Source organism: Scylla paramamosain, chromosome 12, assembly GCF_035594125.1.
Source record: "Scylla paramamosain isolate STU-SP2022 chromosome 12, ASM3559412v1, whole genome shotgun sequence".
NCBI classification, from domain to species: Eukaryota; Metazoa; Arthropoda; class Malacostraca; order Decapoda; family Portunidae; genus Scylla; species Scylla paramamosain.
In genome coordinates, this window is record NC_087162.1 from 1,202,371 (window position 1) to 1,215,000 (window position 12,630).

The 12,630-nt window shown below is 45.2% G+C and overlaps 2 long non-coding RNA genes across 2 annotated transcripts in view; one reads left to right on the forward strand and one right to left on the reverse strand.

The window, feature by feature from the left end:
- Positions 1–10,725: 10,725 nt before the first annotated feature.
- The window catches only part of LOC135105378 (uncharacterized), a 13,529-nt gene continuing 11,624 nt past the window's right edge, over positions 10,726–12,630 (reverse strand). The window contains exons 2-3 of the long non-coding RNA XR_010270819.1: positions 12,356–12,630; positions 10,726–11,158 (exon numbers count right to left, since the gene is read on the reverse strand). The exon at positions 12,356–12,630 is cut by the window's right edge and continues 73 nt beyond it. This is a non-coding gene — a long non-coding RNA (uncharacterized LOC135105378). The remainder of the gene's footprint in view (positions 11,159–12,355) is intronic.
- Positions 12,625–12,630, forward strand: part of LOC135105379 (uncharacterized) — a 32,131-nt gene continuing 32,125 nt past the window's right edge. The window contains exon 1 of the long non-coding RNA XR_010270820.1: positions 12,625–12,630. This exon is cut by the window's right edge and continues 132 nt beyond it. This is a non-coding gene — a long non-coding RNA (uncharacterized LOC135105379).

The following is a 12,630-nucleotide window of genomic DNA, read 5'->3' on the forward strand; positions in this document are numbered from 1 at the left end:
GACAAACTGTTCTGTTATTTTCACGTATATGAATTATGATACACTATCATATACTACATCACCCTGCAAGTGTTGATATGATATATCTTAAAACATATTGGAGTCATATGAGAAGTATGTATACTCCTACACAGATATAAATGCACAAAATCTTTCTTCAATCAAAAAAATCTGCACTCGTTCACAGAAAACCACTTAAATAATACACACACACACACACACACACACTGGGTAGACCACTATCAAGCTCTTTCTTAAACCTTAAATAGCACAGGAAACCCTATCCAGAGCCGTGCCCAAATAAGCTCATTTCCTAGGGGTCATTAAAGAGGGGAAGATAAAAGCTGGAGCGAACCCGTCTAAGAATGCACAGAGGTGGTTCGATACACAGAAGGGGGACGAGGCTGCGGCGGGGGCGGCCAGCAAAGAGGCAGGGAGTGCATGTGTCAGATACAATCGTCTCAGAGGAAGAGAGAGCGTTGATCGTCCAGGAGATAATGACGTCAGCCTCCAGGAAGCATTAGACAAGACACACTATAAAGACGCCGCCAAGAGCACCCCCGAGGCATGACAGCGCCATCTCCGCCCCGTCATGAGTAACATTAGTAACAGTACCTCTCTTTCCTGTGTGTGTGTGTGTGTGTGTGTAGGCGCACCGTACAAGCTAGTTATACCTCAATTGCAGGACTATAACTATCACAACATGCACTCTTCCTCCTTCCCACAGCAACTGTCACCAGTCAGAAAACAAAGAAAGAAACTCTGCTGCTTCAGAATCCTAACACTGGTACATTCTAAAGAGAATAAGCGTGTTAAAGAAGAGATAATGATGATTGTGGATGATGCGAGCGCTCGTTATTAGAGTGGTTCTGGCCACGCAAAGCTGAAAGAAAACGGGAGGATGTGTCCGTGCGCATTACATTTTATGGCATACTATCAAAATATTACGTGAAACATTAACTATTAACAAGTCACTCTCGCCGCTCATCACATGCTCTCAATAAAAAAATAAATAAATAAATAACATATACTTTTGTAAATAAGAAATAATAACCTGAACATAAAGAAAATTAACAGACACCAGTAAACACAAGCTTTAAGTCAAACGAGGAAATGAATGGAGGCAACAAAATGAGAAGCAGCTCATTCACTTTCTACGCTTCACCGCAACTTCCTTCATAGAAACCTACGATTGATTTCCTTCTACGGGAGTGACGTGGTGGAACGACGATAACCACGTGCTGGAGGGGGACTCTGTGGGAGGAGATGGAGGGGCTGGGAGGATGGAAGGAGAGGGGAGAAAGAGGTACTTGGGAATTGGAAGCAAAGAGGTAATGTGGAAAATACTGACGCGGAGGAGTGTGTGCGTGTGTGTGTGTGTATGTATGTATGAGGCTGCGTGGGAGGCAACGTGAGGTGTATTCTAGAGCATATGAAGGGCGTGTAACTCAGCAGAGAGCGTGTGTGCATCAGTGTATGGCAAGTATGGCTCAGAAGGGAGAGCGTGAGGGCTACGGGGGGCGTGTGTATACCTCAACAAGGGTGTGGACGCTTAGGTCAGAGAGAGAGAGAGAGAGAGAGAGAGAGAGAGAGGGGGGAGCTTTTCAAGTGGGCCTGTAGCTTAGTAACTGTGGTGGCAACTCAGTAGAAGGCATCGCTTTCTTAATACTGTAGAGGTTGAGAGAGTGAGGGGGAGAGGGTAATGGGCAGTGGTTGACTAGTGTCCTTGGCAAAGGAGTGTAGGGAGGTGGGAGAGAGGAGAAGCCAGGTGTAAGTGATGCAATGGTGTTGGGATAGCGAGGATGGTACTGGTGGTTGTGGAGGTGATGGTAGTGAGATCGTGTGGTGTGGTAAAGACGAAACAAAAGGAAAGGTGTGAACGGTCAGGGGAAAGTATAAGTGATAATCTTGGTTATCTAATAAGTGTAATGGCCTGGCCTGCACTAAGGAGTATAGCCAAATGTACTATGGTCGTGGTCAAGGGGACCGGAGGCTGCATTACTGTACTCTGGCAATCCATCCATCAACACTATGCCCGAGACGAGACTGTGCATGCGGTACAACATAGAAATTATTAGTAACATACAGACAAATTATAGCAAAAAAAAATAATAATAATAATGAGTAAATTTTAGGTTTCAAATAAGAAAAATGTTAATAGTGGCTGCATAGATTAACTATTAATAGTGAAAAGTATTCCTAAAGCGTACTCCATGCACGGCTTTTCTCACCGTTCACAGGCAGGCTGCCACAGTGCGACGATGCAACCTTCATTCCCTGTGGCTGTGACCGCGCCACAAAAACAGTTCATAATCATAATGGCAAAGGAATTCCCATATCTACCAAATGTTCAAGTGAATTCCATTAGACTAAGCATAAAGCGGTGCAACAATAACAACTATGTTGATTTCTTACTCCTGACCTTCCTTTTATTCTACGACGGTTCAGAAAGGTAACCACTGCTTAATCTGACACCATCACACCCCAACACTCGCGGCGGTGGACAAGGAAAGAATGATGGAGATGCGCGTCAACAGGTGAGTGGGAGGCACTCACTGGCATGGCGTGTGGGACTGCAAAGATTGGAATGGGTGGGTATCATGGCAACGGTGAAAAAATGCATTATCTCCACACAGTTAGAGTCACATTCCTAACACTATTCTGCTTTGTCTAAACAAACCTGAACACGTACTGCTGATGCGTAATGTCAATGTAAAAAAAGACTTTGGCGCGAGATAATTTACAGCTAACCTTTCTTAACCCTGCAGGGCAACGAGGCCCTGGAGGCACTAACCCTGTGGGGCACTAACCCTGCGGGGTAACCAATAAATAATTCTGTTCTGTGTCCTCGCTGGAGCCTCGATAATCCCATATTTAGCGGAGGGACGGTTGGCAAGAGACACAGTCTCACAGGCAGTGAGACGGCGGTACTTCAAATACAAACTGTGACGTCACGCTCTTCTCCTAATATAATTGGTTCATTTAATATCTCAGCGATGAGTTAATTTTCCCAGGATTCTGCCTTGCATTCAGTAAACTGATACTACAGATTAACCTCGGGGGAAAACTCAAGCATTATTTCAATAATACATCATATATACATAACTTAACCAGTACATAGGAAAGGTGCCTCCTTCCTCACTGAGCTGCCAGACTACTAATATAAAACTATTTTACTTGTTTACAAGGATTTTTCCTCTAAGTATCAGCTCTTCGTCTCCAACATAATATCAAACACACGAAAATACATAAATGTAAACAATGACCATACTGTTAGTCTAAAAATTACTAACCTAAACTAGCCGATCGAGGGCAGCTTGTGACGTCCGGGAGCCCCGCCTACCACAAACACTGCCTGCTGCTTTATGGCGGAAACTTAAAAACAGATTATTATTTCGATGGATTCCTTAACTTTTCTGGATAATAAAACGTCGTCTATTTTTTTTTAATACCCTATATTGCAATCACTAGCTACATAAGTAAGATATAGATATATAAATAGTTCTCGATTATACAACCTGGAAAGCATTTGTTCGTCGTCATCTTATACAACATTATTTTCAAAGAATACTAATGAGTTAACTGACCCATTATCTATTAGCATTTAAATAGTTAGTTAGTGCTCCAGAAAATATGTCCGTTTTAACATTCAGCAAACTATTTCGCGGTTTTGTAACACGAAATGAAAGAGTAGGCGAGCGCGGCAGCTCCCTCCCTTCCCCAGTCTGTTTACACACCGCGCTTAACCTTATCTTTCTACTGCTGCCACTTCTAGGGGAGACGGTGGCACTACTACTACTACTACTACTATGGTGACGACCATGAAGGTGACGTAGTAGCATTAGTAGTAGTAGTACTACAACTACTACTAAGTATTAGGTGTTGTTTTTGTAATACAACAGCAACAATAGCAGCAACAACAACAACAACAACAACTACTACTACTACTACTGCTACTCATGGTGGAGTTAATGTTAACACTTTTCTATCTTCTTGATGGAAGTAGAGGGTGGTGATGTCGTTGCTGAATATCATGCACCCAATCTATCTGTCTATCAAAGCGGAGGAGGATGAAGCTTTTTAAGCAAATGAATCAATAATTCACTGATTCTTTCATTCATCATTCGAGTATAAGTGTGTTCGTCTGTTTCAATTGATTCATTGAATCTGTGCGTCAGTTCCCACACTCATTCACTCATTTAGTCTCGTATCCTCAAACTTACCACTTCCGTAATTTCAACCTCATAGACTCGTTAGATTCCATCTTCTTTCTAATTTACCCTCAGCCTCCTTTACCTCACTTGATACAAGGCGATTTTTTTTTCCTTTGCAACTGCATTTGTTTGCGTTTTTCATTGTTCACTTTACTTTGAGACTTCATTCACTGGATCCATCCGTCCCGAGATAAATCACGTTGACCATTTGCTCTTTTTCAAACCTTCATTTACTTATCATCTTACTTTTATATTATATGATACCCAATCTTTTTTTTTTATATATATATAAAGGAGGCCTTGAGCAAAACATTTCTTTTCATCTTCCCTTCTCCTTTTCTCCCATCCCTTTTCCTCCCTCTCCACTCCCTCCCGGTCCTCGTATTCCCCTCTCCTCCCGTCTCACAATGCAGGCCGTGTGAGGGCTAGACGCGCCCTAAAAGTCACGCACAATGCTGCTATCTGCATATGAGCTCCTCCTGCCTCCCGCCCGTTATGACAGGAGGGACGCATAAATTTTCTTAACTACCTAGCGTACGGTCGTAAAAAGGAGAGATTCGCCACAGTGCACCGTGTCAACAATGCAGTCGCCAAGCCACTGCAACTTGCATGGATAACGCCTCTTACACCCTCCCTCTTGCCTCCCTCCCTTCATCCTTCCTTCCCCGGCCGCCCTTTCTCCCTCAAGCTCTCCCTTTTCCTCCCTCCCTCCGGTCCCTGCAATAAAAGAGATGCATCGTCTGACTTACACCATTACTGAGCTGAAGGCGGCTCCAAGTGGCTGCTTCCAGATCTTGAAATTAGATTTGGTTTCGAGCGAGGTGTTAGTCTTTTTTCTCCCTCCCCCCGCCTTCACATACCCGTCCCTCCCTCCCCTTGTGTTTTGGCGGCAAGCTATTGGCCGGAGCACCTCTTAAGTGGGTACATTGTCCTCAGGTAAACATTTCCCCGGGAAGGAAGTGTTAAGATGTCCTCCTTCGGTTTACGGGGATGGAAAATTAGGCATGTCTCACGATCTTTATTTTCATTTGTGTAACCATATCTTGAATTTCATCCATAGTAGTGCAGAACTAAACTTTTTTTTCTTATTTAACTTGAAATGTGACGTTTACGTAGACTCTCTCTCTCTCTCTCTCTCTCTCTCTCTCTCTCTCTCTCTCTCTCTCTCTCTCTCTCTCTCTCTCTCTCTCTCTCACCGGGGAAAGATGAGGGCAAGCTTCCAGGTCAGTCCGGAGTAGACACCGCCGTACCTCACCCATTCTCCTCGGATGCGGGATTAAGAAGGGTGGCGATGGGGGTGGTTAATGGGTGTTTCTCCTCCGCCACCCTCGCCGCCGCCTCCCTGTATCAACACTTCCCCCTCTGGCGTCTTCGTCCCCTTACCTAAAGCCGTCTTCGACCTATTCCTCTCCCCTCTCCCTATGTATTTCTCTTTCTCCGATCCACTTTACATTTTTGTGTTTATGCTCTCTCTCTCTCTCTCTCTCTCTCTCTCTCTCTCTCTCTCTCTCTCTCTCTCTCTCTCTCTCTCTCTTGGTGGTAGCAGTGGTAGGAGTAGTAGTAGTAGTAGTAGTAGTAGTAGTAGTAGTAGTAGTAGTTGTTGTTGTTGTTGTTGTTGTTGTTGTAGCACCATAAACAGTAATAGTGTTAACAAAGCGACCAGCATCAATACTATAATACCACGCAATTTTCAAGGCATACCGTCAGAAAAACCTGCTTGCCTACATGAATCCAAACACAGAGAGTGGTATTTATCTGCCTGGTGGGGGGAAGAATAATTACATCGAATACTTTACAATGTGGATGGGAGCGTGGCTGGTACACCGGTGCTCACTTGATGAAATGAACACGTTAACTCAATTACAGGAAATTTTATGGAGTGTGACGTAAATATGTACCTCTCAAACCACCACCATCACCACCACAATCACCACCACTAACACCACTTCGTTAGGAGTTACCATTCCCTCTCATTACCATTCACCTCTTCAGCTCAAATTCGCCCTTCACATCACTACCACAGCCGCAAACCGCCCCCCCCCCTCCCCCATCTCTTCCTCCCACGGTCTTCAGTACTATAGTGGGAAGGAAGGGAGGGAGGCAAGGAGAGGGGAGGGAGGGAGGGACGTGGGTGAGGGATGGCTCGTGTATCAGAGGAGGAACTGGAGGAAAGACAGCTGCTTCTCCCTCCGTTTTCTCTCCACTTCCCATTTTCTCTCCTGCCTTTTCTCCGTGTTATTAATCTGCATGTCTTCTCTTCATCTCCTCACAGCGCTGCTTCCTCTTGCATGTTTTCATTGTATGTTTTGCGAGTTCATTTCTTTCTATCCAGTATTTAACATAACCTTCCCCGGCATCTGAATATCACAGGGGAAAATAATGACACTCGCGTATGAATGACATCAAACGAACGTGTAATTCTCCAGGACAGTGGGATCTCTTCACACGCTCATATCCTTATCTTATTTTTTATCACCAAGGCTGTCAGTACAGTTATTCATAGCAAACCTACATACAATAGATGAGGGTACTGACAGTATTACATCCAAATTATGCCGCTCTGTAATTATAATAGTAAGAATATTGTTGGTTGATATGGCTTTACTTCTTCCTTCGTGTGTGTTGTGTCCGTAAGGTTATTTATATCATATTTACTAAAGGCACCGGCAGTAATATATGTTTATGTCGTCCTGTCATTTTAAGAGAAAGAAAAATTTTCCCTACAATAGATATATATGTTGAAATCTTAATCTTTCAAGTATTTCAAGTACCAAGGCGTCTAGTGTTGTTATTCATATCATACCTACAATAGCTAACGACACTGGCAGTATTAAACGTGCATTATGTCAGTTTGTAGTTTTAATGGAAAGAAGACTGTTACCTCTCGCAGATCTTCCTCGCCTGGAATGACGCACGGAATAGATATAATACTTTACCAACTTTCCTCAGGCCTCATCTCTTTCATCCCTCCATCTTCTCCTCGACCCGGCGGCGAGAAAGTGACCCACCCTCCCTCTCCTCTCTCCTTCCCTCCTTCGCCTCCCTCTCCTCCTCCTACTTGGCCTCCACCCTCTCCTCCTCCTCCTCCTCCTCCTCCTCCTCCTCCTCCTCCTCCTCTTGAGAATCAATACCGTCTTACTGAACCTCCCAAAAATCTGCCGCCAAGGTTCTTGCTACTGTTTGGCCGCCACCTCCACCCTCTCTGATCCTCGTCCTCCTCGTCCTTCTCGTCCTCGCTGCTTGATTTTCACCTTTTGTCACTCACAGTCCCTTTGTTCCGTGAGGCGAGAGGAGGGAAGTAATAACAGTGTATACAAAAATAATGACACTAGTTTGTTTTGGTACAATAATATCCTGCTTGTAGTCATATTCTGTTCCGGAGATAAAGGAGGAGGAGGAGGAAAGTTTAAAAAAAAGGGTGGGTTGCATACATACGTTTCAGTTCACAAATTAAATGGACTGGTAAATAATACCCTTATATAAATAGAATAATGTTCACGAGGGAAAGACAGCAATGTAAACATCTGCCTTGTAATAAATGATACTCTTTTTTTCTATGCAAGTGGCAAGGAACAGTACCGTAACATTAATTATAAAAGCGACCCTGCCTGGCCCCTCCTCGCCCCTCCAGCAGCAGCCAACCTTCGTCTCATTATAATATTCATCTTGGCTGTCACGATAGTCATCATCCTTGTGCTGCTATTAATGAAAACCTGCGAGCTTTAATATCTCCTTCTCTGTCCCGTCTCTCGTATTTTCATCATGCAACACAAGACAGATGAAAGATAACTTCGCCTTTTTCATCGCTCTTGCCAAACAGTCTGGCCTGAGCTCCCTCCACAGCACCAAGGGAACCAATACTCACCTCCCTCAATCCATCCACGACGAGGCAACCATCTCGACCACGCTTCCCATGGGCGTTTAGCAGGAAAGCTTTAGAGGCCGAGTTGAAAATGACCCCTTTAAGTTTAATGGTACATCGTAAATTTGGCAACTGGAGGCGCATATCATCCCCATCACCAGCAGGAAAACCTTTGAGCTACCCGCGTCCGAACCCCAGGAAGTGCGTGGGTCTCCCTTTCGTTCAGCTAGAGGCACCTTCACTCTTATCAGCGGGAGAAGAATGCAGCTGTACCTTTTCAGACTCCTTCCAAACCTTCGGCAGCTTCGTGTTGGATTTCAGCAGTAGCAATCTAAGGAGTGGTGAAATATTGCGAAGAATTGTGGGAAAAACGCTCGCTTTGTCTGAGCCACACATCGCGGCCTGAATTTCATTTATTTCAAGTTGAAGAAGGACGCCCCGGCAAACTTTGAGATTATCAGAGAAATGGTACCCGCCCCCGAGAAGTATTCCCCTATTTGCAATGTGAATCGGATGCATTATTAATAGTTACTCCAGCATTTCGCTGAACACCCTGGGAGTCTTGAACGGGAGGGAATAAATACCACCGCAATACAAGGTGGGTAATTATCTGCAAGGCGACCTTCATCACGGGAGATATTACTTACCTTTAGAATTTAATACACTCTAAAGGCGCGGGTAAATAAGCTCAGGGCGGAGAGTTCTGATAGATGAATAGAAATGAGTTTGTGGCAAGACTCGAGAGAAAACGGAAGACCGATACCAGATGGCGTGGTGGAGAGAAGCTTGTGAGTAGCTACGGAAAGATTCTGCCCCCAGCTGTTTGTGGGGGAAAAGAAGGGGAGAATTAAGAGGGAAATAAGGTAAGAAAGCACATTATTCTTAATTTGCATGCTAGATGTTCTTTATCTATCACAAAATAAGTTTTTTTTTTTATAGTAATCACTCGGTAGTGGTCGTTATGTATAGAGTGAATGAGTACAAATTTGTATGCGAAACAGCACATAGTCTTCATTATTCCTTTTCTTGTACGTGTGCATTGCAAAGAATCTCTATAGGTACAAAGGAAAAAAGGAGTGCATAGAGAATAACGAAGGAAGGAAAAAAGATGCACATGTTCTTCATTCTTCCTTTTCTTGTATGTGTGCATTGCAAAGAATCTCTATAGGTAAGGGGAAAAAAGGGAGTGCATAGAGGGTAAGGAAGAAAGATAAAAAAAAAGATGAGCGATAGAGGCAGTACCTAGTTGTGTCTCCCTCCTCCTTTGTCCCTCTCTTCCCTCTTCCCCTCGCCCACCGCCGCACCTCCCCGTCCCCCTGTCCTCCCTCCCGTCTCTGTACTTCACCTACCTCTCCTGTGCAGGTGCCCCGCCGCTACCTGCCTGATGGAAGGCTCCTCAAGTGTTTTGTGTAGCGACTGTAATAACTGTGACTCAAATCTGAGACACACACACACACACACACACACACACAGATTCGCACTTTTTACAGTCTTGCAACCATATATTCTTTTCTCGTAGCCTTGGTCAGACAAATCTACATACATGCATAGTGAAAAGTGTATGCACGTAAGATAGCAAAGGATAACATTCAGCCTGGAGAGAATTTAATTAGAGGGGGACATGAAAGAAGCACACCTGAGAAAATGCAAACACCTGAGTGAGTGAGTGAGTGAGGGAGGGAGGGAATGACCGAGCAAGCAAGTGGGTGCGGAAGAGTGGAAGGGAGAGAGCGGGAGGGAGCGGAGGCGAGACCAGGAAGAGAATGTGAGGGAGGGAGGGAGGGAGGGAAGGAATGAGCGGGTAAGGGAGAGAGGGAGGAAGTGATGGAGGAACAACTGAACGGAGGGAGAGAAGGGAATGCCCCAGACACCACCAGCCTCACGGAAACTTGAGTGCTGTGACAATTGGGTTCCTCTCATCCTTCCCTCTCTCTCTCTCTCTCTCTCTCTCTCTCTCTCTCTCTCTCTCTCTCAGTCCTCTCCACCTCTCCTCCTCCCAGTTGCCGCGCCACAAAAGCCAGCAAAAACTGTGCTCGCCTTGTGGGAAGCTACGCACAGAACCTCTCGGGGTGACAGGTATAGGAAAGTGAGCAGCGTTTTGTTTTTTTGTTTTTTTTTCTTTCACTCCCAGTTCTGCGGCATTATCGGCCTGGCATGTAAGTTGTTCCTGCGGCTTGTACGGCATTCCTACGGGTGCATTGTGAAGGCGTGTTCTCATTACCCTTCCCTTTGTGGCTCAGGCTCACGGCTAATTATGAGAGATCAAGACAAGAGGATTGACTCATGGAGGGGTTATTCTGTAGTGTTTCTCGTTGCTGTGCTCTGGCCAAAAATGTCGTGCTCGTGCTTCGGACTTTGTTTTATGGATTAATTTCTACATACCTCCTCTAGTGTATTGAATTTGAATAAAGTTTATCACCCCAAGGCGGAATTATGATGTTATTTTTTTTATTTAAGTGAATAGGAGTTAATTTTCTTAGACTCTAATGGCCGGAAAGATGGTATCACTTAAATTAGAACCGAAGTAGCAACACATACAAAAGCAGCAGCAGAAGGGATGTCAGGTGCTTATCTGCTTTGTATTCCGAGAGGATAATTTACCTTTTTAGCATCCACAGTACACAGGAGAGAGTAAATGCAGCAGGATATTAGAGGCAAGTACATTATTTGTGTATATTTATGTCAATCCAATTTTCCTTCCATGCATGTTAGATTAAACTAGTAAACTCACATCAGAGCTGCGCAAGTGACGTTGAAGTAAGCATGTATGATTATAATAGATCACTCACCCAAGCATCGGAATCCACACATGTGAACGAAGACACTTCTTTCCAGCGGTCATGAGTGGTGGTTATCAAAACTTTGCTATTCTCTTAACATTTTAAAGTATAGACTATCTTATAGGATTAATCGCGTGTATTCTCTTGTTAATCATTCTTTCCTTCCTTCTTGTCTGTCGCTGCATCCTCCGTCCTCCCTCTCCCTTGCTCCTCTCCAGGCCGCCTGTTGCTGTTGCTTCGTGGGCGTGGTATTGGATGTGCTGCCTCCAATCTTGCCTTTCCTCAGCGTGCAGAGAGCGTTCCTGTTGGTATATTCCATTTGATTTAGTTCGTCCTCTAAATTTCTTTATCTGCAGATTATAATTCTATTGGTACATATTTTGAATGAGAATATTTATTACTGTATGTCACTTGACTGTATTACTGAAATGTTACTTATGTTAGATGTGTTCGTGACACTGATATTTATGCATCATATTAGACATATATGCATTGAGTCCCACACCCGCCTCCTCCTCCTCCTCCTCCTCCTCCTGGCGGTGCCGTGTTGGAGTCTCTCGGTGCCCCTTGCACTCTATCGATGGGAAAATCTCAGCCTGGCAGTAATTCTCACGGCAGGAGTGAGGGAAAAAAATAGTGGGCTCTGTGAGGGTTTCTTACTAGCTTAAGGCATAAGATTCGGAAACAAGGGAACAAAAGGTCTGGTTGCAGAGGTTGCATTCATGTGCATTGCCCTTGGTCTGGCCCGCGACAAAAAGGTTACCTGCAGCACTGCATTGGGCGACACTTTCCCAGGCCCGGCGCTGGCTGAGGTACGACCTGTCCTGCGCTACCTGCTCCCAGCCAGACACACAAAAAAAAATATGTGTAAACAGATAAAAGTATATGCAGAGCTTACTTTACAGGGGACTTGCTACGATGTTAATGTTAGAAATTATTATTCGCTATTCTCGAAATTTTGGGAACACTCCATCCGAAGTAATGCGTAAATTTTTGTGAGCGTAAAGATTATCAAGGCTGAGATCTCGGGTCGGTGGTTGCATAGCGGCCTACGCCCGGGGTACCTGCAGTGCTCCACGACCCGCCGCGGGCAAAAACTCAACACTGCAGTCCGCCGCCTCCCTTCCTTTCTCTTCCGCGCCCTCCCACCGATCCCTCCCCTCGTGCTTCCCGCCCCTCCCCACCCACCGCCGCCTTCACTCACTTATTCCTCCTAAACTAATGAACTACACTCTTACTATTATCAAATACATACGTGAATTCTGAAGGACAAGAGTTATGAGGGAGATACACAAGCACTTTCAAGGACAATTAGATCAGTGTAGATCAGCGCTGATACTTCTGCAACCCCTTTGCTCTCCTCCCCTCGCGGCCGTACCCACGCCCCTTGGCCTCACTCCCCGACCCATTTTTCACACAGGTTGTTCATCAATGCAACCCTAGTGTCAAAATTCACAAACTTGGCTGACTAGGCTTGTTTAGCAAAAGGGGCTACGTACCATTCATATGCAATGAGTTCCCTCTCCTTGTTTTGTTGCGGGACGGTGCATAAATCATGTGTGCTTAGTGACACTGCACTTCGTAGCGTGGCCACCAAACTGCAGCTCCCTCCCTGGCGGGGCCCCTGCTCCTCACGTATGCAGTCAGGCTCCCTCCCTCGCCAAAGCCACAAGCTCCCACAGCCGCCGCTCCTGGGAGACGCTGAAGGAGGCGCTTAGACACAGTGGTTGCCTCACCCAGGGTGGCGTGCCTGAACTGCTTGCCTTGTGTTGAG